Genomic DNA, 27,811 nt, shown 5'->3' with positions numbered 1-27,811 from the left:
CGGAGCCCGCACCCCAACCCCCAATTTCATGAGCATTCATGGCCCACCATACAATTTCCATACCCAGATGTGGCCCTCGAGCCAAAAAGTTTGCCCACCCCTGATTTAGCAGTCATAAATGGGAGCTGGGAACCAGGGTGCCTGAGTTCTACTCCTGGCTCTGGGAGGGGAATGTGATCGAATGGTCAGATTCGGGGGGGATAGGTCTCAGAATTCCTAGGTTACTTTCACAACTCTGCCAATGGCACTGTACAAAAAATAAATCAGATGACAGTACAGTGCAGTCACTGAGAAATAGTATTTGATCTTGAAATTAAAGATCTTATCATGCTGCCACATGCAAAGGTGAAGATTTAAAGTGGACCAACAAAAGGGGGGAAATTGTCTTTTTCTGCAGCTTTACAAAGTATAAGGAAGTCCATACGAGTCCTTGTCTTTTAACCTTTCATTGCGTGCCTCATCTCTTAGCAGAGTTTGTCAAATAGACCTGCCCCGCTCATCTGTGGTCGCATCACCTCCCTGCAACAATCACATACATGGGAAATGTACATTAGGAAAGTGTTTACCTCGCTTCCGCTTCTTTTAATGGGACAGAGCAGCTGGAAACGAGGTGATCCACAGACTCTCAGCTCTGGTCTCTGGCCCATGCTCCCCTGTTCAGGAATCTCTGTGTACAGTGCCAGATTTGTCTAGCCTGTTGTTACAGGAGGACTCTGTGGACGACTAGAGATCCAGCAAGGTTAGGCCGAGCACTGTTTGGAAAACAAAGTAAAAAAAATGAAATTTGTTGGGAAACGGTTTTGTTTTGAGAACAACAGATTTTTGAACATTTTCAATGTCAAATTTGGGGGGAAATAATCAGAATAAAAGAACTCCCAGGTTTTTCAGTTTTCATTTAAAAAACCTGAATGTTTCATTACATTTGCTGGTGGGGGCATTCTTAATTAAAAAAAAATGACAAATTTTGACCGGCTATAACCACAAGAACCTGAGCCTTGAACAACTGGCAGGGCGAGAAGTTTTCATTCAGATTTTTTCAAGCTCTTTGTTAAATTAATGCTCACTTAACTCAAAACACAGCAGGGGAAAAGCTCTCTCCGGTAAAGACTCAATATCCCCCATCCCTGAAACTAAAGGCTGAGCGATTTCTTACTGCTCCTCCAAGGAGACCTTTAGCAAAAGCAGGGAAGACAAGACTTCATCATCCCTATATTTTCAAGGTGAAAAACTTTTTAAAAAATATTCAAGTCTTCTTAATACTTATCATAAAAAGCAAAGTAGAGCACACATTCTTAGCATCTGTGTACTCCACCAATCAGAATGTCATCACCTCACTCCTCCTTTGCACAGCTGTAAGTGACAACATGAACTGCAGCACCGGGAAGAATCAGCCCCTTAGTTATTTTATCTTTGCAGGTCAACGTTGGGGTTTGTGCATGCCATCTGCCTGCTGCTATCTCCTCATTTTTGAGCACGTTAGCAGTGCAACTTTAATGTTTTCTTAACAAAGGTTTTTGTGAGGAATTTCCGAGGTGTTTCGGTTTTCTTTAAAGCAGCCAAGCTGGGGCAAAGTGAAAACAAGGCAGAAAAGGAGGTGTTCCACTCATTGAGCCTCCCAGGTTCTGTTGGCTTAGCAGAAAACCTGGCAATAGGGCAGGAAAATTCTGCAATCTGAAACGACCTGGTTCAGGTCTCTTAGAAGGCAGCCCCTTCCGCTTAATGAACCCCTAGGATGCATCAACCCCTCCTGTGCATGTTACAAAATGCAAAGCACTACTCCCAATGCCACTCATGCATGCATTTCCCCCACTTCAGTCCGGCCAGAACTTATACCAGTGTTTGCTTTAAGCACGTAATTAGCCCCATTGAGGTACACGCTCCCACATTCACAAAGTTACTCACAAGCATGTCTGCAGGACCAGAGCTTTAAGGAAAATATAATGCAAGACATACAGCCCTTACACCACATGCTGAGAACACATTCAAATTAAGCCCAGTGTTTTTCTGGAACACGCCAGGAGGGCTCATTTATGCCGTACCTCAACTTTCTGAATCCGGTTGTTTCAGCTCTGGAGCTGCTCAAGAAAAAGTTGGCAAGAAATTTCTTAATAACGAGGAGGAAGTAGATTTGTCTGCACTCTCCTTGGGCTCAAAAATATCTGTCATTTTTTCTTAAACGGTCTCCCGTCTTTGAACAGAGACCAGGACTGGAAATTTCAGCCTGAAAGCTGGACATTTCAGAGGAGTATAAGTTATTAAAAATAGAGGGGAGGTAGAATGGAGACTGATATGCAAACATAGCTATATAAAATGCTCCCACTCCTGCTAGATTAATGCTGTATTACATTTTTATTAAGATCCCAGGGTATTTTTAAGTCTACTTCTTAGGCACCAGCTAGCAAGGCTTACGCCTCACTGTGTCTTCATGCTCCTGGTTCTACATGTATCCACAATTCAAGATGGACTTTGATAAATTGGAGGGTTCAAAGAAGAGCCATGAGAATGATTAAAGAATTGGAAAACCTGCCTTGTAGTGACAGACTCACGGAGCTCAATCTACTTATCTTATCAAAGAGAAGGTTATGGGGTGACTTGATTACAGTGTAGAAATACCTACATAGGGAACAAACATGTAATAATGGACTTTTTGATCTAGCAGAGAGAGGTGTAACATGATTCAATAGCTGCAAGTTGAAGCCAGACAAATTCAGATTGAAAATAAGGAGCAAAATTTTAACGGTGAGAGTAACTAACCATTGAAACAAATAGCAACGGTCACCATGGATTCTCCACCACTGGCCATTTTTAAAATCACGATTGGATGTTTTTATAAATGATCTGCTCTAGTTCAAACAGGAATTAGTTGGGGGCAGTTCTTGGTCTGTGTCAGACAGGAGGTGAGCCTAGATGATCACAGTGGTTCCTTTCTGCCCTTAGAATGTATTAATCAGTTTCCCTTCCATTGGCATACGTATGTGGACATGTGAATTTCACTCTTTTAAAATAAACCGGGTCCCATTTGTGGAATGAGTAACGAGGCTGGCGGCTCCCCCAACAGCCTCTTAAACAAGTCTGCAAAGGGGACGGCATTTTTATTTTATTATTGTCATAATTCTAATAATTATTGTTCATAATTCTAATAATTCTATGGGTTGGAACTTACTAGCTTTCTTCTAAAGAGTAAAAAGGAAGCCGTTTTGGATGTTGTGGGGTGGGGGCCACTGATAAAACAATGCGGATAAAACAAACGGAAGTGTCCAGCAAGTTGAGAGCTTGGAAGCAGAGGCCAGAAGGAGAGCTGGGGAGCGTAGATTTAAACCTGTGGTTCTGTCTCCTTTAGCTTTGTAAGGGGCAGTCAGACTGAATTTACCTGGGCCTATGAGGGTGTGTTCACATAACTGTCTAGGTGGGATGGAGGTGGCGTTTGTTAGTGGGGGGGTGTATTTGTGCGCGAGGGTGGCAGGGAGGGGCAGTGAACCTGGGTGCGGTATGTGGGTGACCGTGTACTACGTGGAGGTGTGTGTAAGATTGCGTGGGTGGAGGTACGTACAGGGGGATGCGTGAGAGAGAGGAGGGTGGGCATATGTGTGCCAGGGTGTAGGTTTCGTGGTGGGTGTTGTCGGCTGCAGGCTGGCATAAGAGGTACAGTCCCAGCTCATGAATCAGTCCAGCTCGCCCTGCCCCCGCCCGGCATGCCTGGGTATGATGCACAGCCGCTGTATTTTTAGCACCCTCAGTGCCATTTGCTTCCACACAACCTGCGGTAGCAGTGAGTCACCTCAGCCAGCCCCAGCCCGAGCTGCACACCCAACTCCTGAGCCCGGTCAGAGCCGTGGCGACCCATCTGACCTCAGACAGGGGTGGGGAGACGTACCTCACGTGAGAGTGAAGCATTACCAGTAATGCCACCTACCTCGTCTCATCACCAGATCTCAAAGTCCTTTTCAAAGGAGGTAACGATCATTCACCCTACTTTACAGATGGGGAAACTGAGGCATGAGGGGGGAGGGGAAGGACTTGTCTAAATTCACCAAGCAGGCTAGTAGCAGAGCTGGAAACAGAACTCATGTCTCCTGAGTCCCAGTCCACTGCTCTATTCACTAGGCCATGCTGCTCCGGTGGGCAGTGACAATCACTAAGAAGTCTGATCTCAAGGCCGTGGCTTCGAGCTCAGCCTGTGCTTGCTGAGACCTTAGACCTGTGCTTGCTGAGACCTTGCTGAGACCATTAGATGCCTACCACCTGACACCTCTGCCCATTACCTGAGGTGCAGTGAGCTGCTGGGTCCCATCCTGGGTGCTGAGGGACAGGTGTCAACATTTAAAAGAACAACCACAATCACAAGGAGGTGCTCAGGGAAGTACCAGTTGTGCCTCAGTTTCCCCACTGTTTTGAGATAGCTGGAGGGAACACACTAAGGAGCCTATTATTAGATGCTGAAAGAGAAGGGGAGAGACCTTTAACTGTGGGCACAGCAAGCCCACTGCAGTGGCAACACCAGAGAAAGCTCTTGGGCCAAATCCTCAAAGTCATTTTGGGGCCTCACTCCCATGGGAGTTAGGTGCCTAAATACTATGAGGTGCTGGGCTTTGCTCTCTCTCTCTCCTCGGCTCCAAGCAGCAGCTGGGATTAACCTTTAGCCTCTTAATGCCAAGCCAGCAGGCGTCTCCTGTCATCCAATTTCCATTAGAGGCAGAAGCACTGCAAAAGCAGCCCGAGCAGCGGAGTGAAATTAAGCCCAAATTGACTCTGTGGCAACACGGGCAATAAATCACAGTTATGGTGACCAGTGCCATGGCATGATCAGCCCACCTCTTCGTCTTCCCCCTTCGATTAAACCATCCCCCGCGCTAGTTCCATTCCAGAGCCCTGCGTTTATTTATGCATAATCAAATTAATTGCAGTCCCTCGCTCCTTAATCTATTTGCATCTCCTGCACGACCACCCAGCCGAGGTGTCTGACCTCAAGTGAGTGTCTCAGTGACCTCGTGCCAGCCAGCCCAAGATTAGCCAACTCCCAGGCACCTTTGTAATGAGGGACCTGAGTTAGCTTCTCTGGGTGTATCTGCATTGCAATTGTATCCGACGAAGTGGGTATTCACCCATGAAAGCTCACGCTCCAATATGTCTGTTAGTCTATTAGGTGCCACAGGACTCTTTGCCGCCATTGCAATAGTAGATTGTGGCCAGCCTGGGACAGCTGACAGGCTCACGCGGCAGGATTATAAAATTGCAGGGTAGACAGCTGGGATCAGGATCTAGGGCCCCACAAGGGCCCAAGCCTGAATGGCCACACTGCAATTTCATAGCCCCGAAGCCTGAGCCCCGCAACCCTGCCTCAGCTGACACGGGCCGGCTGCGGGTGTTTTCTTGCAGTGAGGTCGTCCCCTCTGGGTATGTCTTCACTGCAACGTTCACCTGGCCTAGAACCTCAGTGGTGTCCCAGCCCCCTTCCCATCCACACAGAAAAACCTCTTTCCTGGGCTTCGAAGGGGCTTTCAACTCCGGCTAGCGTACACACCTGAAGATGTTGGCTTGACACCGGGTTTTGCCTCGGTCCAGGCTGGCAACCCACCCACTCTGCAGGGAGGACACAGGTTAATCAAGCCCAGATGCTGAGGGCCTGCCCACACTGCCACTGGGAGCAAACCCCCCAGCCCGGCGAGACAGATTCATGCTGCCTCTGCAGTGCCACAACGTCCACACGGCTATTCTTCGCGTGAGCCCATCTCCCCATCTGCTTTGGGTGCGTTGTGAGTGACTTTGCGGGTGCAAGGCCCTGTTTGATGTGACTTGTCCAACCTCCCACTGGAAGCTGGGGCAGGAGCCAAGTTCTCCTGGGTCCCAGTCCGTTGTCTTGGCCACAAGTCCATCCTTTTCCTTCCTCTGATGAAAGATGCTGAGTGACAGTCCTGGAGCTGAATTGGAAGTGTATGGGCCACAGGTGCTGCAAGCCCCTGCTGCCAGCAGACCTCGGCCCTGTCCAGGGGGAGACCGCTTCCCTGGGGCCAAGGGAATTCTGGCTCTGGGGCCCATTCATACATATGTGTGCATGCGTGTAACCCCCACGTCACCCACATACATGCACCATCCTTGCACACACACACACACCCCACACCTGCACACACTCCTCTCATCTCTTCCTTCCAACGCGTTTCCCATTTGGTGCTGCAATGCGAGATTGGGTCCCTCTAATCCTCCCACCCTCTCAATACCGGCTCCTGTCCAGGTGCCTGAGAGGATTTGGAAGGCAGGAGAAATATAATTAGAGAGGCTGTTGCCCTCGGAGTCAGAGACGGAGCCAGATCATTGAAGGGCAGCGGTCAGCAAAAGGAGCAGAGAGGAGTTAATTTATCACAGCTTACAGTGCCGTTCCGGCTGATTAGGGATTTGATGAGGGAAGGAGTTTGATTTTGGCAGCGAGAGTCACAGAAGCCTTACGGAGACAAGGGGGGTGAGGTGATAGCTTTTACGGGCCCAACTTCCGTTGGGGAGAGAGGCCAGCTTTCGAGGTCACACTGAGCTCTTCTCCAGGTCTGGGGAAGGTACTCAGAGTGTCACAGCTAAATACAAGGTTGATTGTTTAGCATAAGTAGGAAACACATATTTCAAGGGACTACCCAAGGTGAAGTGACCCGTTAACACCTCTCCAATGATGGGGGGAAGGAACAAAAAAGCTGAGGGGGTTAAAGTGGCTTATAGATCATTGTAATAAGCCATAAATCCAGTGTCTCTCTTTAGTCCATGAGTTTTAGTATCTAGCAAAGTTCTGAATTTAAGCTCCCAGGCTCACATCTGGAAGGTGTTGTGGAGGTTTCCTTTGAGGATGAGGACTGAGAGGTCAGCTATGGAGTGATCGTTTTGTGAAGAGTGTTCCCCACAGGTGATGAGGTGGTTTTGTCTTTTATCCCTTATCCTGGATGAGTTCATTAGCGAGCGTAGTGATTGTCTGGTTTCATCCATATAGTTGTTGTTGGGACATTTAGTGCACTGGATGAGATATGCCACATGTTGTGATAGGCATGCGTAGGATCCTGAAAGGTGCATTGTGAGGTGCTGGTCATAGCAGCCGTATGGTCAGTGGAGATCTCTTTTCAGGAGGTCAAGCGGATCTGGACTGGGGAGGGCAGCCAGGGAGCCAGCGAGTGGTAGAGCAGATTATTATGTCTCTGTCTGTCCGGCTCTCTGAGCTAATCCATCCACGGCCAGCCATCACCAAGGAAATGCAAAGTGAAAGGGCTTTGAGGCGAGGAGCTAAACTGAGCAAGAGAGAGAAAAAGAAAGAAGGCAACTGAGACAAAGAACAAGTGAAAGGCAGCCAGAGGGTGTGACTGGCATCTTTTCACGGTCCCCTCCGTAGGCATGTTACACCACTGCAGGGGACACGTCTACACAGCAGCTGGGAGGTGTAATTCACAGCGTGGATAGCCTGACATGCACTAGATCTGCTTGAGCTAGTGCACTAAAATGGCAGTGTGGCCATGGCAGCTCGGGCTAGCTGCCCGCATATGTGGTACCTGGGCAATTAGCCAAGCCACTGCCCGTGCTGGTACAGCGCTCGTGTGTTTACGTCTCCCCAAGATGGGAATTACACCGCCCAGACAGAGTGCAGACATAGCCCCAGTGTCACTTAGGCATGCACACTTGTCAGTGTGAAACTTACGCCCGTCTCCTCTGCACTGGGCCTGAGGAGCTGGGGGCAGCCGGAGCTGGTGTACTCACACACCAGGAGTACAGCAAGAGTAACGAAGAGGAGGGTAGCTAGATTCCCTGAAATCTGCTCACTAGGCCCTATTCTCCCCACGCAGCATACAAGGAACTGCTGCTGATTTCCCGATGGTGCAAGGGGTCACCACCTCATAACCCCTACTCCAACTGCGGCCCCTCCCCTTCCCCACACACAGCTCCCCATGTATACGCCACACCAGTCAGCCCAGCAGCCACTGACCAACCTCCGCCCTTCGATCCCACAAGGATTCCTAGCTTGGGAGTCTCCGTTGTTGCCAATACAATTTGGACTCTCCAGGGAGGAGTAGGAGCGCGACTCCACTCCAGCGTCCTGCCCCACCACCAGAGCCTTCCTTGAATATTTCAGCACCTCCGCTTTGGTGCAGTTCAGAGACACAACACAGGGACAGAAAACAAGGGTTCAGCCCCAGTTTGGGGCAAAGGTTCCGCTCAGGACTCTGTTTTATTACCAGTTGGCCTGTGATGTCATCAGAAGTTGCCAAGGACCCATGGGACCGGGTGGAATGGGAGTCAGGACTCCTGGGTTCTATTCCCTGTTTAGTCACTGACTCTCTTTGCAACCATGGGCAAGTCATTTTGCCACATCATGCCTCAGTTTCCCTATCTGTCAGATAGGGATAACAACACCGTCATGAATAGAGCTGGTAAGAATTTTTCAGTGAAACATTATTTTGTTGGAAAATGCTGATTCATCAGGAAGATTTCTGAGGTGCAGAATGAAATTGCCCGGTGGGAGAGCCCCACTTACCCCGGAAAAGCCAATAGCCTGGTGTGTAGGGTACTGACCTATGTGGGAGACCCAGGTTCAAGTTCCTGATCTGAAGCAGAAACCCGAGCCTACACCTCCCACAACCCAGGTGAGTTCTCTACCCACGGACTCTTGGCTATTTGGCGGTGGTCATCATAGGCCTCCCATGACAAACGGCGACAGGTCTCGGTTTTGTTCCACATGGGAAAGAAAACAAATGTTGAAACCTCAACATTTTTTGCAGAACAGAATTCTTGTTTCCCAGCCAGCCCGAGCAATTGTCCAGAGGCTATGTGGACCACTGCCCTCTACTGCATGACATCACAACTGCTCAGCTGCATGTCAGAAGCCCTGTACTGCTAACAGCGTTTGGAGGTTTACCTTGAACCCCAGTGGAAGCACAAAGACCTGCGTCGCCATGACGTGTGGCATAGTTACTACGACAACCTGAGTATTATAATAAATCCATGACGTCTTCTCACTCGAAGGTGTTGGGAGGCTGATTAATTAAGGTTTGCTAAACAAAATCTGTTATTAGGCCAGCCCTGGAGGCCTTCATGAGTTTCTGCTGCACGACTTTAGCCTCGGATTCAGACCATCATTGATAACGTTTTCTTCTCAGGTCACCTCTAACGGCAGCAAATGATAAACTCCAGCCGCATCCAAGGAAGGAAGAGGTAAGCGTGACCCTGCATCCCTGAGTCAGTGACGCGGAGCTGATCACGCAGCGTCACCCGTAGCTCCCAGCTTCCTGGCTGTTGTCAGGAGAAGTATCACAGCTTGACCTTTATTTAAGCCAACTGGCTTTGTTTTGGGGCGTGCGTGTCATGAGTGTAGTCAGACCCCTCCTGCAGTTACTAAAGTGAGACTGTTAATTACAGGAAGAGTCACTACAAATAGAGAGAGAGAGAGAGAGAAAGAGCTTGTCATGCTCTCCCTTAATTTCACCTTTTAGAGACAAGTCCAGGCACAAAAGCCACAAAGGTCCTTGGAGCACCTCCTAAAAAAAACATAACGGTACAGGCACCCTGTGGGACATACTACTGCTAATTATGATTCATAAACTCAAGAGCACCTAGAGGCCCTAACAGAGATTAAGGCTCCATCATGCGAGGTGACGTACATACAGATAGAGAAAGACAGTCCCTGCTCCAATGAGCTTGCAATCTAAGCCCTGGTCTACACTAGGACTTTAGGTCGAATTTAGCAGCGTTAAATCAATGTAAACCTGCACCCGGCCACGCGATGAAGCCCTTTTTTTCGACCTAAAGGGCTCTTAAAATCGATTTCCTTACTCCACCCCGACAAGTGGATTAGCGCTTAAATCGGCCTTGCTGGGTCGAATTTGGGGTGCTGTGGACACAATTCGACGGTATTGGCCTCCGGGAGCTATCCCAGAGTGCTCCATTGTGACCGCTCTGGACAGCGCTCTCAACTCAGATGCACTGGCCAGGTAGACAGGAAAAGAACCGCGAACTTTTGAATCTCATTTCCAGAGACTGCGGGAACTGTGGGATAGCTACCCACAGTGCAACACTCCGGAAGTCGACGCTTGCCTCGGTACTGTGGAAGCACTCCGAGTTAATGCACTTAGAGCATTTTCTGTGGGGACACACACACTCGAGTATATAAAACTGATTTCTAAAAAATCAACTTCTATAAATTTGACCTAATTTCATAGTGTAGACATACCCTTAATATACAAGACAGACAAAAGCAACATTATTAGCCCATCTTTCATTAGGGAAACTGAGGCACGGAGCACTTAAGTGACTTGCTCAAGGTCATACAGGGAGTCTGTGGTACAGCCAGAAATCAAACCCAGATCTCATGTGTCCCAGTGCACTGCCTTAAGCATAAGCCCAAACTTCCTCTGTTATGATGTCACTCAGCAGGTTCTATAAAAGATGAGGTCATTAAAACAAAAAACACACAATGATGTCCTGGTACCTCTTGAGCTCTCCTGTCCTGCAGCAAGAAAGAGTCTTTCATTAACAGGTTCTCAGTGTTATTCACTAGAGCCGCTCAAAACATTTCAAATCAGATTTTTTCCAACAAAAATAAAGGAATGTATTTCTACTGATCCCTTTTTTCATCCCAGCTGTAGTTAGGAGTCCCTTTCGAAAACTCAGTTTCTACAGTCATCATATTTTAAAACAATAAGCATTACTGACAAGAGGGATGGTTATTTCTTAAGTTTCCCTTTCGTAGAAAAATAGGAAAACAAAAACATTTGGAAATGAGCCTCACTATTACCAGGAGAAATTCATCATGAACATATAAAGATCAAGTCTTTCCAATACTGATTATAAACCAGTGATGTTATGGCAGCTTTTTGCGGTAATAATTTTCTGTCTCTCAGCAATTTACATCGAACAGTCCCGAGGTATGACTACAACACATAAATAATAATATAGTAATAATCCAAGCAATATAAGGTAAAAGGCTGGGGGTTGGGAGCAGTCTGTAGAATTCTACCAGATCTATTTCAAATTATGGAAGGTAACACTGAAGATTTGTTTTATTAGTTGGGACAGATTTCCAGTGGGACCCATCATATTCTCTAGGAGCCCAATCCAAAACCCACTAAAGTCAACGGAATAATTCCCAGGCCCCTCCCAGAGAGTGCCCTACCAGCAGGGATGGATTGGCCTAGATCCTACCAAAACAATCATAGAGTCAGAGTTTAATGCCAGAAGTCCCCACCCGATCATCCAGCTAATCCTAGCAAGTGACCCGCACACACACTCTGCAGAGGAAGGTGCAACCCCCGCAAAGGTCACTGCTAATCTGACTGAGGGCAAAATTATTTCCTGACCCTCACAATGGCCCTCAGTTAGACCCTGAGCATGTGAGCAAGAACCAGCCAGCCAAGCACCTGAGATAGGAAATGCTCACTGCCACCTCAGAGCACTGGCCCTCCCACCCCAACCCCACCACCCCATCCAGTGTCCCATTTCCAGCCACTGCCCTCTCTGATGCTTCAGAGGAAGGAGATAAAAAAAATACCCAGAATACACTGGAGTGGGGGAATCCCTTCCAGCTCTCTAGTATCAGGGTAAGAACGGCCTGACTTGGCTCAGACCAATGGTCCATTCAATCCAGGATCCTGACTGCTGGCAGAGACCGGTGGCAGACGCTTCAGGGGGAATGAACAGAACAGGATAATTATCAAGTGATCCATCCCCTGCTGTCCAGTCCCAGCTTCTGGCAATTGGTGGTTTAGGGACACCCAGAACATGGAGCTGAGTCCTTGACCATCTTGGCCAATAAGCATTGATGGACCTATCTTCCATAAATTGACATAACTCCTTTTTGAACCCAGTGTGACAGAGTCGGGCAGGGTGTATCTTTTTTGAGATGGGGCAACCAGAACTGCCTGCAGTATTCAAGATGCGGGTGTATCATGAATTTATATTGTGGCATTATGATATTTTCTGTCTTATTGTCTACCCCTTTTCCAATGGTTCCTAACATTCTGTTCACTTTTTTGACTGTCGCGGCACATTGAGTGGATGTTTTCAGAAAACTACCCACAATGACTCCAAGATCTCTTTCTTGAAGTGGTAACAGCTAATTTAGACCCTCATCATCTTGTATGCATTGCTGGGATTGTTTTCCACTGTGCATTACTTTGCATTTATCAACATTGAATTTCATCTGCGATTTTGTTGCCCAGTCACCCAGTTTTGTGAGAAAACTTTGTAACTCTTCACAGTCAGTTATGGACTTAACTATCTTGAGTAGTTTTGTATCATCTGCAAACTTTGCCACCTCACTCTTTACCCCCTTCTCCAGATCATTTATGAATATGTTGAATAGCACTGATCACAATACAGATCCTTGGGGGACCCTGCTATTTACTGCTGTCTGTTGTGAAAACTGACCATCTATTCCTATCCTGTTTCCCATATTTTAACCAGTTACTGATCCATAAAAGGTCCTTCCCTCTTATCCCATGACAGCTTACTTTCCTTTTGGCGAGGGACTTTGCCAATGGCTTTCTGAAAGTCTAAGTACACTATTATTGACTGGATCACTCTGGTCCACATGTTTGTTGATACCTTCAGAGAATTCTTCTAGATTGGTGAGCCATGACTTCCCTTTACAAAAGTCGTGTTGACTTTTCCCCAACAAATTGTGTTCATCTACGTGTCTGACAATTCTGCTCATTACTATAGTTTCAGCCCATTTTCCTGGTACAGAAGTCAGGCTTGCCAGCCTGTAATAGTCAGGATCGCCTCTGGACCCCCGTTTAAAAATCGGTGTCACATTAGCTGTCCGCCAGTCATCCGGTGCAAAGGCTGATTTCAGCAATAGGTTACACCCCACAGTTAGTAGTTCTGCAATTTCATACTGGAGTTCCTTCGGCACTCCTGTTAGGAGCATCAGTGAGCCCCCAGAGCTGCTGAGGGCTTGTGTCCCTACTGACTCATTGTCTTGCTCTCCCTCCTTTCTGGACCAGCGTCCTCTCCCGCCTCATTGCCCCTTGGATCCAACCCAGCTCAGGGACCAGATCCTGTACCCTGTTTTAAACTGCCCCTGCCTGCGAACCACTCCCTCTCATTGAAACTAGGGGGCCATTAGCATGGCATCTCACAGACATCCATACGCTCTCCAGTAGACAGGGCCCCAGGTATCTGGGGCTCCCTGGGATCGTTAATGGCCTGTCTGAGAAGATTTAGTGCTAATGTAAGCGGGGAAATAGTCAAGTTATTGTGGGGAACTTTCCTGGCTTCTGCACTACCCCGGTGAAGTGGGCTAGCGAAAGGATCTGAGTCCTCGCTCCCACTTCCTTTACCTAAAGGTCTCCCTGCCCTTGAGGATTCCCCTTCCCCTCTCCTGTCTGGCAGAGTCCTCATAACCCCAACAAGGCTGGGCCCAGGATTCCTGGGGGGCTCGACCCCCAACCCTGCTGCGGTCATCTAGGACAGGGGCTAGGGCATCCCCACTCCGGGGTACTCTCTCTGCACTGGGCACTTCTCTGACCCACTGACCATTACATACAAGTTAAAGCAAATGCAAGTTATTTAATCAACAATTAATTTTAAAAAGAATAAGGGGAAATGGGAAAGGGTGAAAGGAAACATCACCCCGCTCTGTGGCAGGGAACTTCACAAACAGTGTCCTGGGATGTCCTTGTAAGTTCCAGGCCTCCTGCTCAGGCCCTGGCTGTGCTGCAGGGATGCCCTGGGTTGGACACTTGCTCTGGTGGTGGCCACACGCTCTCAGGCTCTAAGTGGTAGGACCCTTCTGCCCTGTGTTGCCCCCGCCCTGTCGGGGTTATGATCCAAGCCTGACCTGCAGAGCCTCGTGGCTGAGGCGTCTCCCTGTGCTGGGCCCACTGCCCAGGGTCCCCCTCGCTCTCCCCAGCTGCTCACCGCACCCAGCTCCAGACGGCTCCAGCCCCAGCCCCACCACTCGGTCTCTGCGCTGCTGCTGCTGCCTCCAGCTCCCTGGGCTGCCTCTTTGGCCCCTCTGGCTCTGGTTGCTGCAGCTCTGCTCTCAGGACAGGTCTGCTTCCTGGGCTCCTTTTCTGGCCCCTCTGGCTCTGGCCCAGCTCTGCTCCCCAGCTCAGCTCGGGCCCTGGCTTTCTCCTTAGCTCGGCTCCACTCTATCTGACCCAGGCAAATCCAGCTCACAGGGAGGACGGGGACCTCCCTGGCCTCCTGACTCCCTGATTAGCCTGCTCGCCCTGTCCTTCAGGCTGACCTGGAGCATTGGCCTCTCCCCATTGTTCCTGGGGGCTGTCAGTCTCAGGGTCCTGATTCCCCATCAACCCTTCCCCCTTTTAGTACTGGGAGCTAGCAACTAAAACACCCCACTGAATGTTAGTAAAGGGGCAACAGTCCCCTTACACTAAGAAAGTTGCTGGTGTTGCCCCTGCTTATACTAGGGCTTTATGAACGCTGGGAGCCTCGGATGCATGTCTCTAAAGAGAAAACTTTGCATTCCTCATGCAACCCAACCCCCCAGGGCAACAGCAAGGTCCGACTGACCCCTCAACCAGTCAGCCTTGTCCAATCCCTACTGCTGGCGGGTTGGTAGCAAGGTAACGAGAACAAGTCTCAATGCACTGCAGTGGTTTCATCTCCCCCCTTTCGGTCGGGGTATTAACTCCCAGAAAAGCCAGTGCCAGAGCAATCACCATGTAGAAGTCAACAGCTACCATCTAGCAATGTCGGCTCAGGGGCACCACAGGAAGGAATTGGGGTAACTGGGAGGTGACTATTGGCCAGTGTTGCCTTGTTAATAGTGGTCACCTTAGAGTCCTGATCCAAAGCCCATTGAAATCAACAAAAAGGCTCCCACGGCCTTTTTTGGTTTTGTTACCAAGAAGGCCAATGGCATATTGGGCTGTATTAGTAGGAGCATTGCCAGCAGATTGAGGGACATGATCATTCCCCTCTATTCAGCACTCGTGAGGCCATCCAGTTTTGGGCCCCCCACTACAGAAGGGATGTGGACAAATTGGAGAGAGTCCAGCAGAGGGCGACGAAAATGATCAGGGGGCTGGGGCACATGACTTACGAGGAGAGGCTGAGGGAACTGGGGTTATTTAGTCTGTAGAAGAAAAGAGTGAGGGGGGATTTGATAGCAGCCTTCAACTACCTGAAGGGGGCTTCCAAAGAGGATGGAGCTCGGCTGTTCTCAGTGGTGGTAGATGACGGAACAAGAAGCAACGGTCTCAAGTTGCAGTGGGGGACATCTAGGTTGGATATTAGGAAACACTATTTCACTAGGAGGGTGGTGAAGGACTGGAATTGGGTTACCTAGGGAGGTGGTGGAATCTCCATCCTTAGCGGTTTTTAAGGCCCAGCTTGACAAGGCCCTGGCTGGGATGATTTAGTTGGGGATTGGTCCTGCTTTGAGCAGGGGGTTGGACTAGATGACCTCCTGAGGTCCCTTCCAGCCCTGATATTCTATGAGTCTATGATTCTTTGGATCCGGCTCCAGGTGCCTCTTATCCCACGGCTTCTCTGTGCACAGGGCATGTTACCTCTGCCGAATCTAGGCAGCTGCATTGCCGGCAACCAACAGGAAGCTGCAGCTGTCCTTCCTGCAGAGCCAGATTGCACCAGTTTCAGGCTGCAGAGGGGGGAGGGACACGTCTATTTTATTTTTATTTATTGAGAGTTGTGGGGGGGGGACTCCAGCCCTCCCATGTTACATAACGGTAACAGGAGCTGAGATGGCAGCTGTGTTCCCTCCTCTCCGAGTGCAGGAAGGTAATTGCCTCTCTGGCTCCAGTCCCTGAGAAACCTTTAATATATGTCCCTGCCAACTTTGAGGCCTTGTCCAATCTTGACAAATTGCAGTGGAACAAATCCTGTTTGGTTGTAATACAGCGATTTGAGAGAAGATGGATTTGAGAAAGATGGCAGGTCCCACACTGCCTTTAAATGTGTTTTGGCTTGGGGTACTAACGGAGGAGAATGCATGGAGTCCTCCCGGTTTTAAGGGCCTACTCGGGCCTGACACAATAGCCCTGCCCCTCCCCGCACCCCCCCGAAAGAGGATGGATTCTTATGGGACATTCCGACTGTAAATTGATTCCCTCTTGTCCTCTCCTCCTCTGGCTTATGTGGAACCGGAGCTATGCTAGGAATAAAAGATCAACAGCGTCGGTATGATTAACCCTTTAAGGGGGCTATTTTCGAAATTTTTTGTTGGCACTTTCTTAATTAAGTCATTCAGCACCCTGAGATATTTTTAATCTATATGTTGTCAAGAGCCAATCAGAGGAAGCGCCGTACTGGGCGTGAGGCGCTCCCATCAGCTGTTTGTCACCTGTTGTTTGCAGCACAAAGGAGCTGCCTGAGCTCCAATACAGTCTGATGCATCGTGAAAAGCAGCCGATCAGCTGGCAGAGACCAGCCCCACGTTGTTCCAATCTCCAGCAAGGAGCGTGGCAAAGAGGTGCCAATCCACCAGCTGGCATAAGATCTTAAGAACACAGGAATTGCTATCTGGATCACAGGTCCACTTAGTCTAGTATCCTATTCCCAACAGTGGGCAGTACCAAATGCTTTAGAAAACGGTGCAAGAAACCCTGTATTGTACACGTACCCACACACACACTCATATATATGCAATGTATTCGTTCTATTTTACCTATTACAAACAAGTTGATGTGTGTGTGTGTGTGTATATATATATATATATGGTTTGATTAATATATTTACAGTAATAGAGAAAGTTGAAGATCAGAAATTTCATCCCACACAAAATTCTGGGACTTCAAAGTTGAGTTTTGTCCCAGTTGGGACAAAAAGTTCAGATTTTCTGCAAAACAAAATATTCCAAAAATATTTCCTTTTTCCTTAGTGAAATATTTCATTTTGGTAAGACTCAAACACTTTGTTTTGACTTTATTGTTTTGACATTTGTTATATTAATTATATTGTATAATATTTAGAATGAAAACCTCAAAAGTAAATGCTTTGACCTTATCCAAACATTCTGATAACTTCCCAGAAAAATCTCTATGAAACTGATATTTCCTCAAAAATGTTTCAATTTTGTTGAGTCAGCATTTTCCAACAGAAACATGTTTCTTCCGAAAATTTTTGCCCAGCTGTATTCAGTATAAGCAACTTGTGTGCAAAGATGGCCATTTTTAATAGTTGAAGCATATTCTCAATGGTGACCTATCATTTGGCCCAACAGCAGTCTTTTAGAGAGGAGAATTGGAGGCTAGGGACTTGAGGGGCGGACTGTCAATGGCTAGCATTGAGGTGTCTTCAATGCACAGACTGAAGTCAAAGGCATTGATCCAAATTCCCCCATCCAATCCAACAGAGATCAATGGGCTGGCGCAAGTGTGTCTAAGAGCAGGACTTGGTCTCTTCTATGTTCCTTAAGCAATTAGCATCAAGGCTACTAATTAGTAGAGCTGGGCAAAAAATTCATAACCTGATAATTGACTTGATTCATTCTGCCTCAATTTTTGGTTTGCTAATTGTCCACCATACAGACTGCGGTTTTCTTAGATTTACTTGTTATTCCAAGATCCTTCACCAGTTCATGTCTGTGAAGAATTCTCCAGCTATAGCTCATTGACAAAAAAGGGTTGATGGGATTTGGTATGTGCGCTCTTCTGACTGGCCGTAGCAGTCTGCTCCTTTATCAGACAATCAGCCTTCCAGTGAGAATATTCACAATTATGAACTCAACATTTGTTTCTTGTGAAAGTTCTGCAATATGTCTCTGTTGGCATAGGTATTGCTACCCATAAATTCATTCGCTACCATGTGCACAGAAGCAAATACATGCATGCACACATGTGAAGCAAGTTCGTTTGCAGAAGATTTGCACTGGGTGCCCAATTTTATTAATAATATTGTGCAGCAGATTTAAGTCACACTTGGCCAAATTCTGTGCTTCTTGCCCAGTGGCATCATGCAAAAATCTAGAGGCGGGGGGGGGTCAAATTATCTCAGTACTCCAGTGATGTCAAGCAAGCTCGTCATAGCAGGGACTGTCTCTGTCATCGTCTGTGCAGTGCCTGGCACCGTAGGGCCCTGGCCACTAGGACCTACCATGATGCAGATAATGCAAAGGATGTTGCACAGGTATAACTAAGTAGAATTTCGACACCTGACTCTTGTATTTGTAGCTGCCTTAGCTATTAGTTTGTGGTCAAATAAAATGCAATGATGTGGTAAGATACTGGAGCGTGGTCTAAGCTTTCCTGGAGCCAACAAAGAAGCACTTAGAAAAAAATAAGCTATCTGGCCCCAGACCAGAAGAAACAACCATCAGTTATTGGAGCAAGCTTCTCAACCCCCTATGGTAGATTTCTAAGGGTATGGCTACACTGCACAGTTAATCTGGATTCTTAGCAGGGTTTTAGCCTGCAGCTCCAGTCCTGCAGCGCTGACTGTGCTGGGCACCCTGCTCCAGATGATGTGACCTGGTGCACAGGGACATTTGGTCCAGCTGGACCCACATCAGCATGATGGAAGAACAGCTGGACCAAACCAGAGTGGTGCTGTAGGACCAGGGGTGCTGCAGGAGCACCCAGTGCAAGGTGAGTGTGGGTTCTGCCATCCTCCCTGGGGCGGGACCTGCCCTCACCCCCTAGGCTTCCCATGCAACCCTTTGATATATTCCAGTGACCCAGTTGTGGGTGGTGACCCACAGGCTAAGAAACCTGGGTTAGAGCATGGGCTCTGCTTTAACTCAGGCCGGTATGCGCCCACTTGGCCATGAGGACGCAGGCTAAATCACTCAAGTGTTGACAGTCCTCCATTGCCTTCCCACAATTCCCCCCGAAGGACGGACAAGTTCTCCCGCAATTGACAGGGAAAGATTCCTAGCGCATCTCAGCACACAGAACCATGGGTCACACCCCCAAACACACACCGGCGAGTGCAGAGACAGTAAGAACACGGTAATGCAGGTAGGACTTTGCAACAGGGATGCTCACACGTGGGCCAGGCTAACCTAGGTGCCCAGACCTGGGCGCCAATCACCCGGGTTAACTGTGCAGCATAGACACAGCCTTAGAGACAACAATCTACACAACCCAAGCCCTGAAATAAATAGCAGAGAACGTCGTTCAGTTTATGCCAGCCTCAGAATAAACAGTCTTATTCAGTTGCAAATAATGCACATTTCATCCCAGCAACCTTTACTCTGCCCCAAAATGAATGGAACCATTGCATTAGAAACCTCCAAACATAAACACAACGTGAAACCCTTTGGGGGGAAAACCACAAGGGTTGTATGTGTTCAGATAGCACACGCAATGTAAGTGAGCGGTGTAAGTGAAAGTATTCTTCTCCGCAGTTGCACCTCACGGCGGGATTACTCCTGGGTTTTGAGACAAGGTGCATAGTTCATAGCGGCTAGCTCAGTGGTTTGAGCCTGCTAAACCCAGGGTTGTGAGTTCAATCCTTGAGGGGGCCATTTAGGGATCTGGGGAAAAAATTGGGGATTGGTCCTGCTTTGAGCAGGGGGGTGGACTAGATGACCTCCTAAGGTCCCTTCCCACCCTGATATTCTGTGGCTAACTATGTCAGTTTTCTTCTAACGTTAACGGATAACTCCGTCTCTGTCCAGCTGAGGATCTTATTTCCATGCACAACTGCATCCTCACTAGTCTGGGATTCCACGATTCCTGTTAAACTATCTGATCACTTCAAAAAGCACAAGGCCCTCTACTCCCGACCCTGAATCCAGTTCTGTTGCTGGGGCTCTGGTCTCCCAGACCTCCAGACAAGACCTATCCTGTTTACTAAGCACTCAGGAGGGTTGGAGAGAAAGCACAGAACTTCCACCACCACGTAAGCACTCACCTCAGCCTGTATCTATCTAGGCTTCTGAAATCTCCTAGATCACACTGGGCATGCTCAGAGGCTTATATTACTAACTTCAGCAGTGCCTCACCCATCCTTACATTACATTATCTCATTAGCATAGCCACTCCCACCCGAACGTGTACGTGTACATGGGAAGAACCAGTCCCTGTTCTAAAAACCTGACTCTATAAATAGGAACAGTAGAATTATGGTTCGCATTTTGTAGTTGGAGAACAGAGACACAGAAAGATCAACTGAGCTGCCAAGGTCACACGGGGAGTCTGTAGCAGAGCTAGGAATAAAGCCCAGCTCTTCAAACTCCCAGTCTAATATTTTACCCCCAAGCCCATTCTCCTTCACCTAGCGCAATCGCTTGTCTCTGCACCCTCTCCTTCTACGGGGACAGGGATGCCATGACTAGCCTCGGTTTGAAGAGAGAAAAGAGCTTTGGTCTGGTTTGCAATGACAGGTCAACCCGAGGGCTGGGCCATAACTGGAAACAAAGACAAAAGAACCTTAGACATGTTTAAAAGCAATCACAACAAGCCGCTCCAGGTGCCATCCAGCGTCCATGGCTGCAGATTCAGCTGCCTGACTTGGGAGAGGAAGGGGAAAAGTACTTTATTTCCAACCCCAGTGCTTTTGATGAGCTGCTATATTGCCCTTCATACTCCTCCAGTCTCAATAAACCTGGCTAATTAGCATCCTGACCACTCAATTAATTAGGCAGTACACTTAATTATGACAAACTACATTATCCGCTATAGCCCAGAGTCCAATGGACATTAGCGTCAGGTTATGTTCAGTAACAATTTGATTTGAGAGGGAGTTTATTGACCAGAAAAGACATATGATGAGATTAAAATAATCAGTAGAACTAGCTCAGTTCTACTGGCTTGTCGTAGCTGTGGGCTTCGGTTATAAAGAGATAGAGGATGATCAAATTAGTCGCTTCATTCTCATTAAGAGCCACTGCATAAACGGAGAGACATTGGCAGAGTGGGCAGGGAGAGGCAGCCAAGCAATAAAGGGGGTTTCAAATAAGATGCAGGAGGGTGGGCTGGGTTTGGTTTTTATTATGATTATTTCCCTCTCTCAGCCTGCAATCAGGCAAAGAAACCGAGAGGTGATGTTCCCCTTCTGGGGGCTAACGGAGGAGGGATCCCCTAGAAAGGGTAGACACAGCTTCTGTACTTGCTGCTCTCGTCCAGACGCTTTGGTGACGGGCAGCGGTGTGACACACCAGATCTCCCTATCCCCACTGTCTGTCTCTCCATTTATCTAGCCATCCCCATAGGTACCCACTTATGGAATTATCTATCCCTATCTCTACTATCTAACATCTATTGCCATATGTACCCTTCTGTTTACCCATTCCTATACATACCTCACTAATGATCTATCTACCCACATACATACCCCTCTATCTATGCCGCACCTCTAATTATCTACCTATTCCTGTGTTTACCCCTCTATTTAACTGACCTTGTATGTATCTTTCCATCTAATAATCCATTTACCCTCATACGTACCCCTCTAACTAGCCATCCTTACATGTAACTCTTGCTTTTATCTATGCCTCTACGGACCCCTCTGTATAATCTGCCTCTCTGTTGATTGCACCCAGGAGCCATCATCGCCGCGTCTAGGCACAAAGGAATGAAAATTCTCCAAAATGCTGAGCTGTATGGTGGAGATGGGCCACCTCTAGGATGTGGTGGAGCCACCAGCATGGATGCTGTAGGCATCACCTCTATTTAATCTCCCTCACACTTCTCCCTAAACCCACCAAGATTCCCTCTCTCTTTCCCCCCACAGCCACAGCTGCTTACCTCCAGGCATGGCCAAAGGGTGCGAGGACTAGCTGTTCTTCATACTCCATCACTACCAGGCCTTGGAGGATGGTCTTGCGGTTAGAGACAGGAGTGAGCACTGCGGCTCCTGGGTTGTATTCTTGACTCTGCACACCTGGCTCACTGTGTGTGTGAACTTGGGCAAACAGCTGCCACCCTGTGCCTCAGTTTCTCTCACTGTCTGTAAGGCACATTGATGCAAGGTTCTACCATGGGTCAAGCGTCTTCTCTCCAACTGTGGCAACAGGGTCTTATTCCAAGAACAGGCCCTGATGTTTGTTCTGCTAAGCCATAGGCGGAGCTAGCCTATTGACTGTTAATGGGCAAACACTGAAGCAGACCTCGCAGTGCCATGCATTGCTCAGGGTTGTCTCACAATCTGGGGCCCTCCCATGAACTGGCCACCCTTTGGCTGTGGGCTTCGTGGACTCCCAAAGCCAGCCCCTGGGAGATGTTTGGTCCATGACCATGTGGAACTGCCAGGTCCCTGGGGAAGGCTGAAATCTGCCCCGTTGCACTTCTTCTAAATCGAGGATTCTCAGCCTGTATCAAAACACAACTCCCACACTCCGTGTCCGTCCTCCTCATATACATCCCAGAATCCTTTGGAACAGGTCCCACACTGCTTTGCACAGGTTGCCATGGGAATCAGTGCAATGGATTATCAGATGCATTCCAGAAGGACCTTGATACTGTGTTAGAAAACCAGTGTCAGAGGAAGGCCAGGACCCCGCCTCCCCCTTATCCTGTCATTTGCTTCAGGCTCCTTCAGTGGCAGTGACCCACAAATTTCAATATTGTCCTAGATGCAGGGAGACGTCAGTGATGCTGGAACACTTTTACCCCTAGTTCCAGCACCAATGGGAGATGTTCCCCTGACATTGCCCAGTGACTGAGAGACTGCAGGACTTTCAGGAGGTTATAACCCAGCCGAGAAGGAAGAATGGTCTTGTGCTTAAAGCACCAGGCCGAAATTTAGGAAAGCTGGGTTTGATTCCTGGCTCTGCCATAGGCTTCCTGCATGACCTTGGGCAAGTCACTTAACCTCTCTGGTCCCCATTTATAAAATGGGGATAAACACACTTCCTTTAATCTGCCTTTTGTCTTGTCCATTGAGCCTGTAAACTCTCTGGGACAGTGACTGTCTCTTACCATAGAATCATAGAATATCAGGGTTGGAAAGGACCTCAGGAGGTCATCTAGTCCAACCCCCTGCTCAAAGCAGGACCAATCCCCAATTAAATCATCCCAGCCAGGGCTTTGTCAAGCCTGACCTTAAAAACTTCTAAGGAAGGAGATTCTACCACCTCCCTAGGTAACGCATTCCAGTGTTTCACCACCCTCCTAGTGAAAAAGTTTTTCCTAATATCCAACCTAAACCTCCCCCACTGCAACTTGAGACCATTACTCCTTGTCCTGTCCTCTTCTACCACTGAGAATGGTCTAGAACAATCCTCTCTGGAACCACCTCTCAGGTAGTTGAAAGCAGCTATCAAATCCCCCCTCATTCTTCTCTTCCGCAGACTAAACAATCCCAGTTCCCTCAGCCTCTCCTCATAACTCATGTGTTCCAGACCCCTAATCATTTTTGTTGACCTTCGCTGGACTCTCTCCAATTTATCCACATCCTTCTTGTAGTGTGGGGCCCAAAACTGGACACAGTACTCTAGATGAGGCCTCACTAATGTTGAATAGAGGGGGACGATCACGTCCCTCGATCTGCTTGCTATGCCCCTACTTATACATCCCAAAATGCCATTGGCCTTCTTGGCAACAAGGGCACACTGCTGACTCATATCCAGCTTCTCGTCCACTGTCACCCCTAGGTCCTTTTCCGCAGAACTGCTGCCTAGCCATTCGGTCCCTAGTCTGTAGCGGTGCATTGGGTTCTTCCGTCCTAAGTGCAGGACCCTGCACTTATCCTTATTGAACCTCATCAGATTTCTTTTGGCCCAATCCTCCAATTTGTCTAGGTCCCTCTGTATCCTATCCCTGCCCTCCAGCATATCTACCACTCCTCCCAGTTTAGTATCATCCGCAAATTTGCTGAGAGTGCAATCCACACCATCCTCCAGATCATTTATGAAGATATTGAACAAAACCGGCCCCAGGACCAACCCTTGGGGCACTCCACTTGACACCGGCTGCCAACTAGACATGGAGCCATTGATCACTACCCGTTGAGCCCGACAATCCAGCCAGCTTTCTACCCACCTTATGGTGCATTCATCCAGCCCATACTTCCTTAACTTGCTGACAAGAATACTGTGGGAGACCGTGTCAAAAGCTTTGCTAAAGTCAAGAAACAATACATCCACTGCTTTCCCTTCATCTTACCACGCATCTGTACAGCACCTGGCAGAGGAGGGCCTTGAGCTGCTCCTGAAACACAAATAATAATGGAAGAAAATCAAATGGAATCCTTCCATACGGGAACTGGGTTAAGCAGAAGGCAAAGTCTGTGGCAAGAGGACCCGGTGTCTCGCACTCCCCAATGGCATATTCTGCCTGCCATGCACCCAGTCTGCAGCATGGTTCCCCAGGGACAATATCTAGCTTTACTCAGATGCACATGGATCCTGCATGTTGCACCCATGCCCCAGGTATACAATCCCAAATGTGGCTAGGCACTAGGCTGGCTATGCGAAACATGGATCTGAGTTACTACAGAGAATTCTTTCCTGGGTATCTGGCTGGTGAATCTTGCCCATATGCTCAGGGTTCAGTTGATCACCATATTTGGGGGTCAGGAAGGAATTTTCCCCCAGGGCAGATTGGAAGAGGCCCTGGAGGTTTTTCACCTTCCTCTGCAGCATGGGGCACAGATCACTTGCTGGAGGATTCTCTGCTCCTTGAAGTCTTTAAACCATGATTTGAGACTTCAATAGCTCAGACATAGGTGAGAGGTTTATTGCGGGAGTCGGTGGGTGAGATTCTGTGGCCTGCATTGTGCAGGAGGTCAGACTAGATGATCATAATGGTCCCTTCTGACCTTAATATCTATGAATCTATGAACCTATGTACTATCTGCACACCTAAGGAACCAGTCCTGCATTCAGTGCACACCCACAGCTGCCCAAAATGTTAGCTTGAGCCCTAAAGATACACATCGAATGTATCCCAGGTCAGATCCTGCACCCATATAAGTCAGAGAGACGACTGTCTGCATATCTACAGCATGCTGTATTGCCCACGAGTGACACTCCCTATTACTAAGGTTGCCAACACTTCCCGTGAAATGACCCTGTTTTCACGTGCTTGTAACTTTGCCAAACTTTAATCGTCAGGGCTGAAATTTTTCAGGCCGGGTGTCTCCCTCACGCTGCACGCTTTGAGAAAATTTCAGACAAACTGGTCCAACTCTTTCCTAGAAGAAGCCTAAGGGGAAAAGACTTTGTTTTGCCCATGTTCAAAAATTCTGGCCACCATTTCTTTGAACAGCTCTAGTGCCCCTATGCTGTGGAGAAGGAGCTGGAAAATGGTTAGCTTTTTTGGTTAGCGATGGGTGTTTTGCTGTCCCCATGAAAATCCTCCCCGATCTGGACAAATAAGAAGTCTTTGAAAAATCGCAGTTCACGCATGTTCAGTAGAAATTTCTTCAATTTTTGGCAGCCAAAAATCTGTGAGGAGCCCTTCCTCACTGAGCATGACCCTGCCTTCCACAGCTCCTAGCGCTCACTGGACTGCCTGTGTACCGTCATCACAGCATGTCTGAGCATGCTCCAGCCCCAGGTTATGGGGGGGAAGCCGAGCTTTCCCTGTAGAGGCTTCTCCAGGCGGGGCACAAAACTCAGAGGAGGGAGCCTGTCTCACTTGTGCTCTCACTGGTGGCCCCTGCTTGGAGGAGGAAGCTGCCTGATTCAAATGCAGAGGGGACAAAAGCTGGACCGCAGGGAGGGGAGGAATGGACTGGGACAAGGAGTTTGGTGATACTGGGGCTGCAGGGCAGGGAGAGAAACTTTGACTGGGAACTGGTGGGGGAGGCTGGGACTTGTTTGGCCAGGAGTCTGGGATCCAGGTAGCCGGAAGGGACACAAACTGGGGTGCAGGGTTAGAACCAAGCAAAGAGCGTGGGACAAGTAGCCAGGGAAGAACAAGGCTGGGGTAAGGGACCCAAGAAGGGCTAGCGGGAGACTGAGGTTGGTCGAGGAGCCCAGGGATGGAGACTAGGACTGAGAGCCCGTGGATGGAGAGGAGAGAGAGATTGGACAAGGAGCTGAAGAGGGCAAAATAGGACTGGCTGAGCAAAGGAATAAGACGCTGGAGAAGCAGAGACTGGGAGTGGCTAGGAAAGGAGAATGGGAGGGCACAAGGAGCCGGGGTGGGGAAGAGACAGGACTGGGACAGGGTAAAGTTGGAAGGCTGGGGGGGGGGGCGAAGAGACTGCGCCCACTAGAGCACACTCCCCTCCAGAGAATGGAACCCACGGATCCCTCTGCCATCAGCAAATATCTGTGAACCCCACTGGCAAAGCGAGTGTCTCATCCCCCTCGAATGCTGCTCAGCAAAGAGGTTGACAACCTACAACTGCTATCAGTGACTTCATTTGTTTAAGTGGCAGAGGTCTGTGTGGTGAATCTAAAGGTACCAAGCCCGCTGATGAACCATGGGGGTGATGCAAATTCTGTTTTTTCACTTTGCTTTTTAAAAAAAAAGACAACGAGAAATTGCACAGGAAAGCTACATTAGAAGAACATTACTGCAGTTGCCAGGTCATGCCTTCAAACGCGAGGAAAGGCCAGAGTTAAGGCTGCCTGTGCAACCTCAGTTGAGCCACCTTGTGCATATGCATGACAATATCTTCTCTAATTACATAACCACCTACTGTTTTTCCACAAACCCCCTCCCCCCAGGCCTGACCCTTTCGGCCCATCCGCTTCAGCCTGTCCCACCTCCCGGCTCCCCCCACTCCTCATGCTACTCCCAGTCCCACATCTGGCCACACCCAGGGGCAGGTCTGCACTTAAAAAGTGCACTGGGGTAGCCGCTTAAGTGAAGATGCTCCCACACCGACGGGAGACCGACTCCCGTCAGCGTAGTTAACCCACCGCCCTGAGAGGCGGGAGCTGCGTCAATGGGAGACGCTCTCCCGGCAACACAACGCTGTCTACACCGGGAGTTCGGTCGGTATCACTGAGTTGTACCGATGTAGGTCGGTAGTGTACACCTGGCCCCAGTCTCCACTCCTGAGGTGCACAGCACAGTCGCAGGGCTTGTCTATACGGGGGCGTTAGTGTGCAGAACGGGAGTGAATTTAAAGCACCCTCGCTGTGCCGCACTGACTCCCCACGTGGGCTCTGTAAGAGCGACCCTCAGGTGGTTTAGCTTAATACACTTCCAAAGTGCATCATGGAGTAAATAGTGCTCACTGGCTCCCAGGCCCTGTGAACCCCAGTCTTCTTGTCCCAGTTCCCTTGCCAGGTCAGTCCAAGTTCCCCCACATCTGATCTCTTTCCCACTGGCTCCCAGTCCCTCCCCATGCACATTCTCCAACCCCCAATGGCTTCCAGTCCCAGTCTGCTTGCCCAGCCAGTCCCAGTTCCTGCCTCCACCAGCTCCCAGACCCAGTTCCCCTGCCTTTCCACAGGCTCCTGGTCCCAATCTATTCCCTCCTGCCCCAGGTCTGGGTCTTGTCCCTTCTGCTGCTTCCTCCTCCATGCTGCCTGGGTGCCAGCAGGGGAGCACTCAGCACAGGAGACAAGCTCCCTCATCTTGGTTGCTGTATCTGACGCCCAGCCGAGCAACAGCAGAGAAAGCCCGACTGAGCCTCATTAGCCTTGGGATTGAGCGTGCTCAGACACTCTGTGCGGGGTGGAGCATGTGACAGGTAGGAGCTCTGAGGGGCTGGAGCATGCTCAGTGAAGACAGAATATTTGTTAGAGTTTGGCAGCTAAATTCTCCAAGTCTCTACTGAGCATGTGCATACTGAGATTTGTTGAGGAAGGGGTGTTACAGCCAGTGGTGAGCTGGAGTCGGTTCACACTGGTTCGCTAGAAGCCCTTTTAGAACCGCCACCCTCGGCCTGAGCAGGAAGCCGCCGCCTGCTTCTCAGCCCTCCCCGGCTTCCCGTGCAAACAGCTGATTCCCGGGATGCCGGGGACGGGGGCGGAGAAGCAGAGTGGGGCGGCGCGTTCAGGGGAGGAGGCGGAGCGGAG

The sequence above is a fragment of the Lepidochelys olivacea genome (assembly GCF_965140295.1).
Source record: "Lepidochelys olivacea isolate rLepOli2 genome assembly, chromosome: 2".
Lineage (NCBI taxonomy): Eukaryota > Metazoa > Chordata > Testudines > Cheloniidae > Lepidochelys > Lepidochelys olivacea.
The sequence above is the reverse complement of the archived record's forward strand: the minus strand, read 5'-3'. Positions refer to the sequence as shown.